At 41.4% G+C, this 10,977-nt stretch overlaps 2 non-coding genes and 1 pseudogene across 2 annotated transcripts; all 3 read left to right on the forward strand.

Annotated features, from left to right (window-relative positions):
• LOC100947353 overlaps positions 1-10,977 on the forward strand; it is a 64,254-nt pseudogene that overhangs the window by 29,229 nt on the left and 24,048 nt on the right.
• On the forward strand, positions 1,342-1,413 carry TRNAC-GCA. Its single transcript has one exon. It is a non-coding gene; the product is annotated as a tRNA-Cys (tRNA).
• On the forward strand, positions 10,016-10,087 carry TRNAC-GCA. The gene has a single exon. It is a non-coding gene; the product is annotated as a tRNA-Cys (tRNA).

Consider the following 10,977-nt stretch of genomic DNA (forward strand, 5'->3'; position numbering starts at 1 on the left):
AAAAAAAAAAAAAAAAAAAAAAGATTGTCATGCTGGATTGAAAAAACTATATGCTGTCTATAAGAATGCCACTTCAAATATAATATCATGGATAGTTTCAAGGAAAATAGATATACCACATAAACACTAACCAAAAGAAAGATGGAGAAGCTATTTTATAACAGACTAATTAGACTTCAGAATAAGGGGAATTACCAGTATTAAGGTGGGATATTTCATAATGATAAGATCAGTTTAGCAAAGAAACATAACAATCCTGAACGTGTATGCATCTATTAACAGAGTTTCAAATTACATGAAGCATATCAACTTTTGGTAACTGAAGGTAGATCTATATTTCTACCTCAAAAAACAAGCAGATCTTCAAGTAGTCTAATTGAGAGTAAACAGAAAAGACAAATGAACAATATAGTGAAGGAAAACTAGAACATACCTAAATATACTTTGAAATGATAAAAGAATACTATGTACCACTTCATTTCATTTCTAAGTGAAAACGAATAACTACAATTGACCCAAGAATCGGAACACCTAAATAGACCATAATGATAGGGCATATTCTTGTGTTATATGTAATATTTCAGAGCATAGGAAAATTATAAAAATATCTATGACACCCTCAGAAATGTGAATAATCTTGGTATAAAAAATAAATAAAAAGAGCACATCCCCAAAAGAAAGTTATATAGGTCAATCTCATTTCATAATAATCTAAACAAAATAGTAGAAAACCTTATCCAGCAATATAGTACAACATAACCACAAAGGACTCAAAATAGAATACAGTGATGGCTCAATACTGAAACATTTATTGCTGTCAGAATAGGGGGCTCTTTGAGTGCAAGAACAAGTAAACCCAATGTCCAACACCAGGTCCTTAATGTATGCTGACATCTGCTTCCCTTTGCCTGTTTCCCTTTTCCCAAAAAGCTAAGGCTGCAGCCTAATTTGCCAAATGCTTTCTCTGGGGTAAACCAAGTCCCCAAAGAGCCTCTGCTGTTGCCCAGGCCTTTGTCTCTGAGAAAGGAATCGAAAAAGAAGAGTAGGAGATGGAGAAAGAGAATATTAGATATTAAAAGGAACAGGTAGAGATCCTCCTCTCCTAATATTACTACTACTAATAAGAAGAAGAAGAAGAATGAGGGTGGGAATGAGAAGAGGGGTGCTCAGGTGGGTATAGGTGGGAAGACTCTGGAGAAGGGGAGCAAGTTCTCACAGGTGTGGAGAGGATGTGCAGAGGAGAGGCTCAGTAGCTCCCCAGGAGATAGAAGATGGCTAGAATATAGCATGGGGATGAGTGTGATTATAAAAGTATCTTTATTCACAAAAGCACAAGCAGCTGGGGGTATAGCTCAGGGGTAGAGCATTTGACTGCAGATCAAGAGGTCCCTGGTTCAAATCCAGGTGCCCCCTGTGTGTTATTATTTTATTCTGAAATAAATACAGTATAGCCTCTTGGTATCTATTAATAGTAGAACCAAGTTTTCCAAGCTGTAGTAAAGACTAATGTGTTCCCCTTGTGACATTTTTCATATAATTTCATTTTTACCTCCTCAGCCATAATCATTTACTGGAGGGGTAGAGGAAGTCTGCCCTAGGCTTTCTTTGTGTTTCACTTGTGCCTAATTATTACCATCCTGATTTTATTTGTTTATACCAAGCTTGCTTTTAAAAAAGGAATCTGAGACAGCTTATAAAAGACACAGTAAAACTCTAACTGGTCAAACAAGTATAAAAAGATACAAGCTGACTGTAAATAATTATTCCCAAGAGCATAGGTTAGAAGAAGCTACTACTGTGGCATATAAAACATAGCTTGTAGCTGCCTCTTAATATGAAAACATACCAATTCATCAACTGAGAAAAAGATTTTCTCAGCAAGCATTCATATGATCGATCTGTATGGATGGAACATTGGAGAGATGGTGGTTACCACTGGGCATGTACAACCACTCAGGTTGCACTTTACACAATCTCACAATTACAAAGTACCCTGGAGTTATGCAACACAGTAATCTTGGCTATTTCCTGTGTTTTGTCCATTTTTTAAAAAGAAAAAAAATGCAGAAACAGTGCTGCACAGGTGTGCATGTAGCACAGCCTACTGGTTAACTACCCAAAGTACATTCTCCCTTCCTCCTTAGTACTATAATCCCACTTTTGCATTGAGCAATTATGTTCCCAGCTAAATGACCACATTTCCTGGCTTGTCTTTGGCTAGACCAGGCAATTGAGCAATAAATAACAGTTATTGGGCAAGACCACTTGGAAAACTTAATAGATGAACATGACATGTGCCCCTTTTTGCCTTTATTCCTACTTCCTACTTGAAATATAGATGTGATGGCTGGAGCACAAGCTGCCAGTTTAAACCATGAACCAACTTTGAGGATAGGATCTACTTTTTAAGGAAGGCCAGGCCAGCCCAGGTCTGCTTGCCTCCAGATATCCTTTACAAAAAAAAGATATAAATTCCTATGTTGCTTAAATTTCAGGGGATAGACAAACCCATATGACTATGAGGGCTTATGCCCTTTCCCCATCAACAATTCAGCTAGCACCTGGCTCAGGAAGTCTGAGGTAGTCGTTAAAAGGAACATTCTCTAACAAGGCTGTTTCCTTGACCTGAAAATTCCCTTGTTACAGAGTCAACTAGGTGCTCCTGTGACCTTCCCAGCTCTCCTATAACAAAGGAAAGCAGGAAAGGAGAAAAGTCCTTCCATCACTGGGTGTCCCATGGTTCACACAGCTCTGCCTGGTCCAAACCCATGTCTCTGCAGGATAAGGAGAGCTCAGGGGATTGTACACATTCAGCCACCCTCTGCCCACTGGTTCTCCCAGGGACTTCCTTTCCTTCACATCAGGAATATAAGGTACTCACTCTAGTGAATGAGCTGTACCCCTTAGCAGAGATGCCACCTTCATCTCTAGTGGGTTACTGGCAGCAGAATGCAGCTCCTGATTGCAGGTGTGAGATTCTTGCACTGGTTTGGAAAAGTCATTTCTATATATGGCTCTTAAAACTAACTGAGCACAATGGCGAAGTCACCCCTCTATACCATGGTCGACATGTCCCTCTTGAGTTCTCCAAGTTCAACATAACAAATGCAAGAGTGACCCAATAGCTCTCAGCAAGATGGTATTGTGTGCAAAAGAATTTAAAATGCAGGACTATACCGTCAGCATTATGCCATTGAGTTTTTTAAACATCCATAGAAAATACTGAAAATTGTTCATGGATACTTATATGTGAATGGAAAAGATTTGAAAACAAGACTTGTATTCAGAATGTATAATCATCAAAACTCAGCAGCAACAGCATAAAATTCTAACTAGAAAATGAACAGATGGGGCTAGGCATGGTGGTTCATGCCTGTAATCTGAGCGCTCTGGGAGGATTGCTTGAACTCATGAGTTTGAGACCAGCCTGAGCAAGAGTGAGCTCCCATATCTAAAAAAGAAATAGCCAGGTGCTGTGGCAGGTGCCTGTAGTCCCAGCTACTCGGGACACTGAGGCAAGAGGATCACTTTAGCCCAAGAGTTTGAGGCTGCTGTGAGCTATATTGCCACAGTATTCTACAGAGGGCAAGAAATTGAGATTATCTCAAAAAAGAAAAGAAAGAAAATGGACAAATGAATTGGATAGATATTTCACTGAAGAGGATGTGTAGTTGACAGATAAGCACGTGAAAAGATGTCAACATCATTGGCCATTAGAGAAATGGAAATTAAAACCAAAATGAGATAGGGTGGCACCTGTGGCTCAAGGAGTAGGGTGCCGGCCCCATATACTGGGGGTGACAGGTTCAAACCTGGCCCCAGCCAAAAACTGAAAGAAAAAAAAAGAAAGAGAGAGAGAGATATCATTACTCACCCATTAGCATGACTAAAAATTAAAAAATGGTCACATGGAGAGAAGGGAACACTTTTGCACTGCTGATGAGATTGCAAACTAGTACAACCTCTGTGGAAGGAAGTATGGAGAATTCTGAAAGAACTAAAAGTTAACCTTCCATTTAACCCAGAAATCCCATTACTAGGTATCTACCCAGAAGAAAAAAAAATCATTTTACCACAAGGACATTTGCCCTAGAATTTTTATTGCAGCTCAATTCACAATTGCCAAGATGCAGAAGCAACCCAAGTTGTCCATCAACTCATGGATGGATTAAAAACTGTGGTATATGTACACCATGGAGTATATTCAGCCCCAAGAAAAGATGGAGACTTTACATCTTTTGTGTTTACCTGGATGGAGTTGAAACACATTTTTGTTAGTAAAGTATCTCAAGAATGGGTTGGAGGGGAGTATCCAATGTACTCAATACTAACATGAAACCAATATATAAACAACTACAGGCCCACACAAAAGAAAAACACAAGTATAATCTAGCAAGGGAGGGGAGAAGAGGAAGGGGGAGAAGGAAGGAGGGGAATTGGCAGGATCTTACCTAATGTGCAGAATGCGAGGGTGTTCAGCACACCCCCAGGGTGAAGGGCTCAACTACAACTTGAACTTTATCTCAGAAATGCAAACTGTGTAACCTAAACATTTATATCCTCATGTCAATCTGAAATTTAAAAAATAACATAAAAAGTGATAATACCAAATGCCGATGCAGATTAAGAAAAAGTGTATCTGGCTCGGCGCCTGTGGCTCAAGCGGCTAAGACGCCAGCCACATACACCTAAGGTGGCGGGTTCGAATCCAGCCCAGGCCTACCAAACAACAATAATGGCTGCAACCAAAAAATAGCCGGGCGTTGTGGCAGGCACCTGTGGTCCCAGCTACTTGGGAGGCTGAGGCAGGAGACTCGCTTGAGCCTGGGAGTTGGAGGTTGCTGTGAACTGTGAAGCCATGGCACTCTACCCGGGCCTCAGCTTGAGACTCTGTCTCCAAAAAAAAAAAAAGAAAGAAAGAAAAAGTGTATCACTCATATATTGCTGGTAGGAATGTAAAATAGTACAGGTACTCTACAAAAGAGTTTGACAGATTCTTACCAAACCAAACATGAACTTACTATAGGAGCCAACAACTGCCCTCTTGGGCATTTATCCCAGAAAAACAAAAACTTAATTTTCTCACAAAAAGCTGCGTACAAGTGTTCATAGAAGCTTTATCCATAACAGCCAAAAGCTAGGAAAGAATCCCAATGTCCTTCATTCAGTAGATGAATGGTTAAGCGAACTGTGATACATCTATACCATAGAATACTATTCAGCAATAAAAAAGGATAGGCTATTGGTACACACAGCAACTTGGATAGATCTCAAGGGATTTCTGCTGAATGAACAAAAGCCAATCTCAAAAGGTTACATACTGCATGATCCCATGTGTATAACAATCTTAAAACCATGAAGTTATAAAGGTGAAGAAATGGATTAGTGGTTGCCAGGGGTTAGGGAGGGCTGAGGAGAGAAGTGGCTATGGCTATGGAAAGGTAGCATGAGGGACTCTTGTAAAGGGACTTTCCCATGTTTTGACTGCAGTGAGGGCCACAAAAATTCTGCATGATAAAACTGCATACAACTAAACACACACACAAGAGCAGGTGGATCTGCTGACATCTGAGTAAGACTGGTGGCTTGTATCAATGTCCATTTCCTGTTGGTGATGTTGTACATTAATTACTTAAAATTATGCCATTGGAAGAAACTGGCTGAAAGAGACACAAGATCTATTTCCTTTCTGTTTGTTTTTTGTTTGTTTGGGGGTTTTGTTGTTGTTGTTGTTGAAACAGTCTCACTCTGTTGCCTTGGGTAGAGTGCCCTGGTCTCAGCCTAGCTCACAGTAACCTCAAACTCTTAGGCTCAAGCAATCCTCCTGCCTCAGCCTCCTGAGCAGCTGGGACTACAGACATGCACCACCACACCTGGCTAGTTTTTCTGTTTTTAGTAGAGACTGGGGTCTCCCTTCTGCTTAGGCTGGTCTTCAACTCGCAAGCTCAGGAGATCCACCCACCTCAACCTCCCAGAGTGCTAGGATTACAGGCATGAGCCACTGCCTGTTCAGCAAGATCTCTCTATCACCTACAGCTACCTATGGATGTACAGTTATCTCAAAATAAAATACATTTTAAAAAACTGAGTAAAAGAACACAGGCTAAATTCATAACAGTAGCTATCTTTAGGGAGGGAAGGAGTGGGAGTGGATTGGAGAAGGAGGATGTTAAATGGGCCTTAGCTGGATTGATGATCTCTTATTATCTTGAAATGATGAGTCAAGAATTATTTTTACACTATATTTAGTCTATTAGGTGGGCAGTAGTAGTATGTCTAAAAATGTACATACCTTAATTAAAAATACTTTTTTGTTAAAAAATGGTCATCTGAACCTTTAGTGAGTCATAGTTGTTTTGTGGATGGAGGGTCTCGCCTTGATGTTGATGGATGCTGATTGATCAGAGTCCTGGTTGCTGAAGGTTGAGGTGGCCAGGGCAATTCTTAACATTAGACAATAATTTAAAGTTTGCTGCATCAATTGACTCTTCCTCTTTTTTTTTTTTTTTAATGTGTGTGTGACCTTGCTTGGAAGTCTTTTCCTTTCATAAAAGATTTCTTTGCAGCATGGGGCACTGACTTCCAAAATTGGAGTCAGTCCTCTCAAATCTTGCTGCTACTTTAACAACTAAGTTTATTTAATATCTTAAATCCTTTGTTGTCATTTTAGCAATGTTCACAGCATCTTCACCCAGAAGAGATTCCATCTCAAGAAACCACTTTCTTTGCTCATCCATAAGAAGCAACTCCTCATCTTTTCACGTTTTTCATATATTTGATTCAATCACATCTACAGGCTCCACAACTAATTTTAGATCTCTTGCTCTTTCCACCAAATCTATGGTGACTTTCCTCCCTGAAGTCTGCAACTCCCCAAAGTCATTCATGAAGGTTGGAATTAACTTTTCCCAAATTCCTGTTAATGTTGCCATATTGACCTCCTCCCACGTATCACAAATGTTCTTTTTTTTTTTTTTTTTTCCAGACAGATTCTCACTTTGTCACCTCTGGTAGACTGCTGTGGCATCACAGCTCACAGCAACTTCAAACTCTTGAGCTTAAGCGATTCTCTTGCCTCAGCCTCACAAGTAGCACTACAGGTGCCTGCCGTAATGCCCAGCTATTTTTTTATTGCAGTTATCACTGTTGCTCAGAAGGCCCAGGCCGGGTTTGAACTCTCCACCCTAGGTGTATGTGGCCAGTACCCTGCCAACTAAGCTACAGGCACTGCCACACAAATGCTCTTAATGTCATCTAGAATGGTGAATCCTTTCCAGGTTTTTTATTTACCCTGCCAAGATCCATCAGAGGAATCACTACCTATTGCAACTATAGCCTTGCAAAATGTATTTCTCGAATAAGACTTGAAGGTCAAAATTACTCTTGATGGAGGGACTACAGAATGGTGTTGTGTTAGCAGGCATGAAACCATTAACCTCTTTGTGTATCTCCAGCAGAGCTCTTGGGTGCCCAGGTACATTGTCAGCGAACTCTAATATTTTGAAAAGAATCTTTTATTTTTTCTGAATAGTAGATCTCAATAATAGGCTTAAAATATTTGCTAAACCATGCTCTAAGCAGATGTGCTATAAGCAGATGTGCCATCACCCAGGCTTTATTGTTCCATTAATAGAGCTCAGATAGAGTAGAGTTAGCATAATTCTTGAGGGCCCTAGCACTTTTTTTTTTTTTTTTTTGCAGTTTTTGGCCAGGGCTGGGTTTGAACCCACCACCTCCGAGGCATATGGGGCCAGCACCCTACTCCTTTGAGCCGCAGGCGCTGCCCTGGGCCCTAGCACTTTTGAAATAGTAAATAAGCATGAGCTTCAACTGCTGTAGCCCACAACAAGATAATCTGCCTGTCTTTTGAAATTTCAAAGCCAGGCATTGACGTGTCCTCTCTAACTATGAACGCCCTAGAGAGCATCTTCTTCCAAGAGAAAGCTGTTTTGTCTACACGGAAATATGTTGTTAGTGTAGGCACCTTCACCAATTATCTTAACTAGATCTTCTGGATAACTTGCTGCAGTTTCTATATCAGCACTTGCTGCTTCACCCTGCACTTTTATATTATGGAGACACCTGCTTTCCTTAAACCTCGGGAACCAACATCTAGCTTCAATCTTTCTCCTGCAGCTTCCTCACCTCTCTCAGATAGATTTTAACTTAAGGGAGTATTGTGGCTGGCTTGATTTTCTATCCAGACCTCTAAAACTTTCTCCATTATCAGCAATAAGGCTGTTTTCACTTTCTTATCATTTGTGTGTTCACTGAAATAGTTCTTTTAATTTCCTTCAAAAACTTTTCCTCTGCGTTTACCACTTGGCTGTTTGGTGCAAGAGGCCTAGCTTTTGGCCTTTCTCAGCTCTTGACATGCCTTCCCTTCCTCACTAAGCTTAATCATTTCTAGCTTTTCTTTTCTTTTCTTTTTTTTTTTTTTTTTCTTTTTGGAGACAGAGTCTCACTACATTGCCCTGGGTAGACTGCCGTGGTGTCACAGCTCACAGCAACCTCAAACTCTTGGGCTTAAGCAGTTCTCTTGCCTCAGCCTCCCAAGTAGCTGGGACTATAGGTGCCCCCCACAACACCCACCTAGTTATTTGTCGCAGTTGTTTAGCTGGCCCAGGCCGGGTTTGAACCCACCACCCTTGTTGTACGTGGCTGGCACCCTGCCGAGTGAACTATGGGCCATCCTTATTTCTAGCTTTTGATTCAAAGTGAGAGATATAATTCTTCCTTTCACTTGAGCACTTAGAGATCATTGTAAGCTGATTAATTGGCCTAATTTCATTATTGTTGTGTCTTAGGGAATAGGAAGAGTCAGTGAATGGCTGGTCAGTGAAGCGGTCAGAACAGGCACATTTATTAAGTTCACTATTTTACAGGGCCATGGTTCATGGTGCCCCCAAGCAATTGCAATAATAACACCAAGGGTCACTGATCACAGACCGCCATACTACAATCATGATGAAAGAGTTTGAAATATTTTGAGGATTACCAAAATGTGACAAAGAGATACAAAGCGAGCACATGTTATTGAATAAAATGGTGCCAGTAGACTCGCTGGATGCAAGGTGGCCACAAATCTTCAACTTGCACATCTGCGATGTGCAATAAGTGAAGTGCAATAGAATGAGGTGCCCTGTCACATAGAGTCCCTCTGCTGTCGCTGCTGACACCTCTCCTAGGATCAACCAAACCTCTAGACCCCAATGGGAAGATACTAGAAATAAAAAACAAGGATTTGGGGGATGTGAGAGTAATCTAAAGAATCAAACAAATTAGAAGATTGACGTCTGCATGGACGGGAAGGGGCCATGAGGAAGACCGAAGGAGAAGTCAGCAGTGAGGGGTGCAGGGCAGTTCTCTGGGTGGCCTTGGTCTATTCCAGGTCTCCCCTCTTTTTTACTTGTAAGTCTAAGAATGACTATAGGAGGGACTGGGAATACCCCGTCCTAAAGTGAGGAGGAGCTGGGTTCTCTTCCAGCCCATCCTAAAACCAGCATGTCTATCAGTGCTTTGGCCCAGCATTTCATGTGATCCTAATATCCTACCCTATTATAGAATAATAGGGAATGGAGGGTATATGCTGGTAGAGAAATTATATAAAGTGGAAAAAAAGATTCTAGTTAATCCAAAAGAAGGTTAGTGATAGAACCACTAACCCAAAGATAGTGAGTTCTATCTTTGAGGTGTCCCAGGGTTAGCCAGACTGTCATACATTTTGAGTCTCTTTTCAGGATACTCAGCACAAAACAATATAGATGTCTCTATTAGATCCTTCCAGCTGTCAGGGGAATGCTCCCTAGGTCACTGCCCTTTCCCAGGGACCGAGGATGGAGAGGTGGTCAGGATGTGGGATAGGGAAACTGTTGCTTCCTCTAAGGCAGAAAGACAAGGTAGCAGTAAAGCAAGCCTGGCCACTCAGAAACCCATCGCCAGTGGCATCTGGGACAGCACCTCTGGGTGTGGCTGCTCAGGGAAAGGCTGTTAATTGAATGTCACTGGCACAGCTGGGGGTATAGCTCAGGGGTAGAGCATTTGACTGCAGATCAAGAGGTCCCCAGTTCAAATCTGGGTGCCCCCTGGCATTTTGGTCACTAAAAATGGAAAAGGAGCTCTAGTTCTCTCTTTCTTTCTGAGTCTAACCTCTTCCTGCCAAGGCAGAAGATTCAGAGGCCATCCTTTCCTCCCAAGCTGGGGTGTTTCTCTCAGCTCCCACTCCTCTGATCTTCCTACTCTCCCTCACCTGGTCCTTAGGCTTTGCAACCTGAACTTTGATCTTCTGGCCAAGGGTTAAGAACTAGGTCCTTTGAAGGTAGGTAGACAGAAGTCCAAGATCACCTGCTGTTGGCCAGAAGATGGTGCTGGAAGGCACTCGATGTGTTGGGAAGAAATAACAGCCAGCTTAGAATTCTGATCCCAGCAAAACTATTCTTCAGGAACAGACAAAAAGCTGAGAGAGTTTACCACTGACAGATCCTCACCAAAGAAAATTCCAAACTATAAGATTTAGAGAAAAGTAAATTGATCCCGCACGGGAGGCCTGGGATACAAGAAGGAATGTTAAAAAAGGAAACTGGTAGATACGTAAGTAAATCTACCCAATATTAATTTCTAACATAGTTTTTAAAAAAGATATAGCTAAAATACTGATGAGGTAGTCCTTCTTGTGTTCTTACAGAGGAATACCTGAGACTGGGTAATTTATAAAGGAAATAAGTTTATTTGGCTCACAGTCCTGCAGACTGTACAAGGAGTGTAGCTCCAGCATCTGCTCCTGGTGAGAGCTTCAGGGAACTTCCAATCAAGGCAGAAGTCTAAGGGGGAGCAGGTGTGTCACCTGGCGAGAGCAGGATCAAGAGAGAGAGGAGGGTTGCCAGGCTCCTTTCAACAATCAGCTCTTCAGTGAACCAACAAAGTGAGAACTCACTCTTTTTTTTTTTTTTTTTTTGAGACAGAGCCTCAAGCTGTCCC

The sequence above is a fragment of the Otolemur garnettii genome, unplaced genomic scaffold, assembly GCF_000181295.1.
Source record: "Otolemur garnettii isolate 467f Iridium unplaced genomic scaffold, OtoGar3 scaffold00053, whole genome shotgun sequence".
In the NCBI taxonomy this organism is placed as follows: domain Eukaryota; kingdom Metazoa; phylum Chordata; class Mammalia; order Primates; family Galagidae; genus Otolemur; species Otolemur garnettii.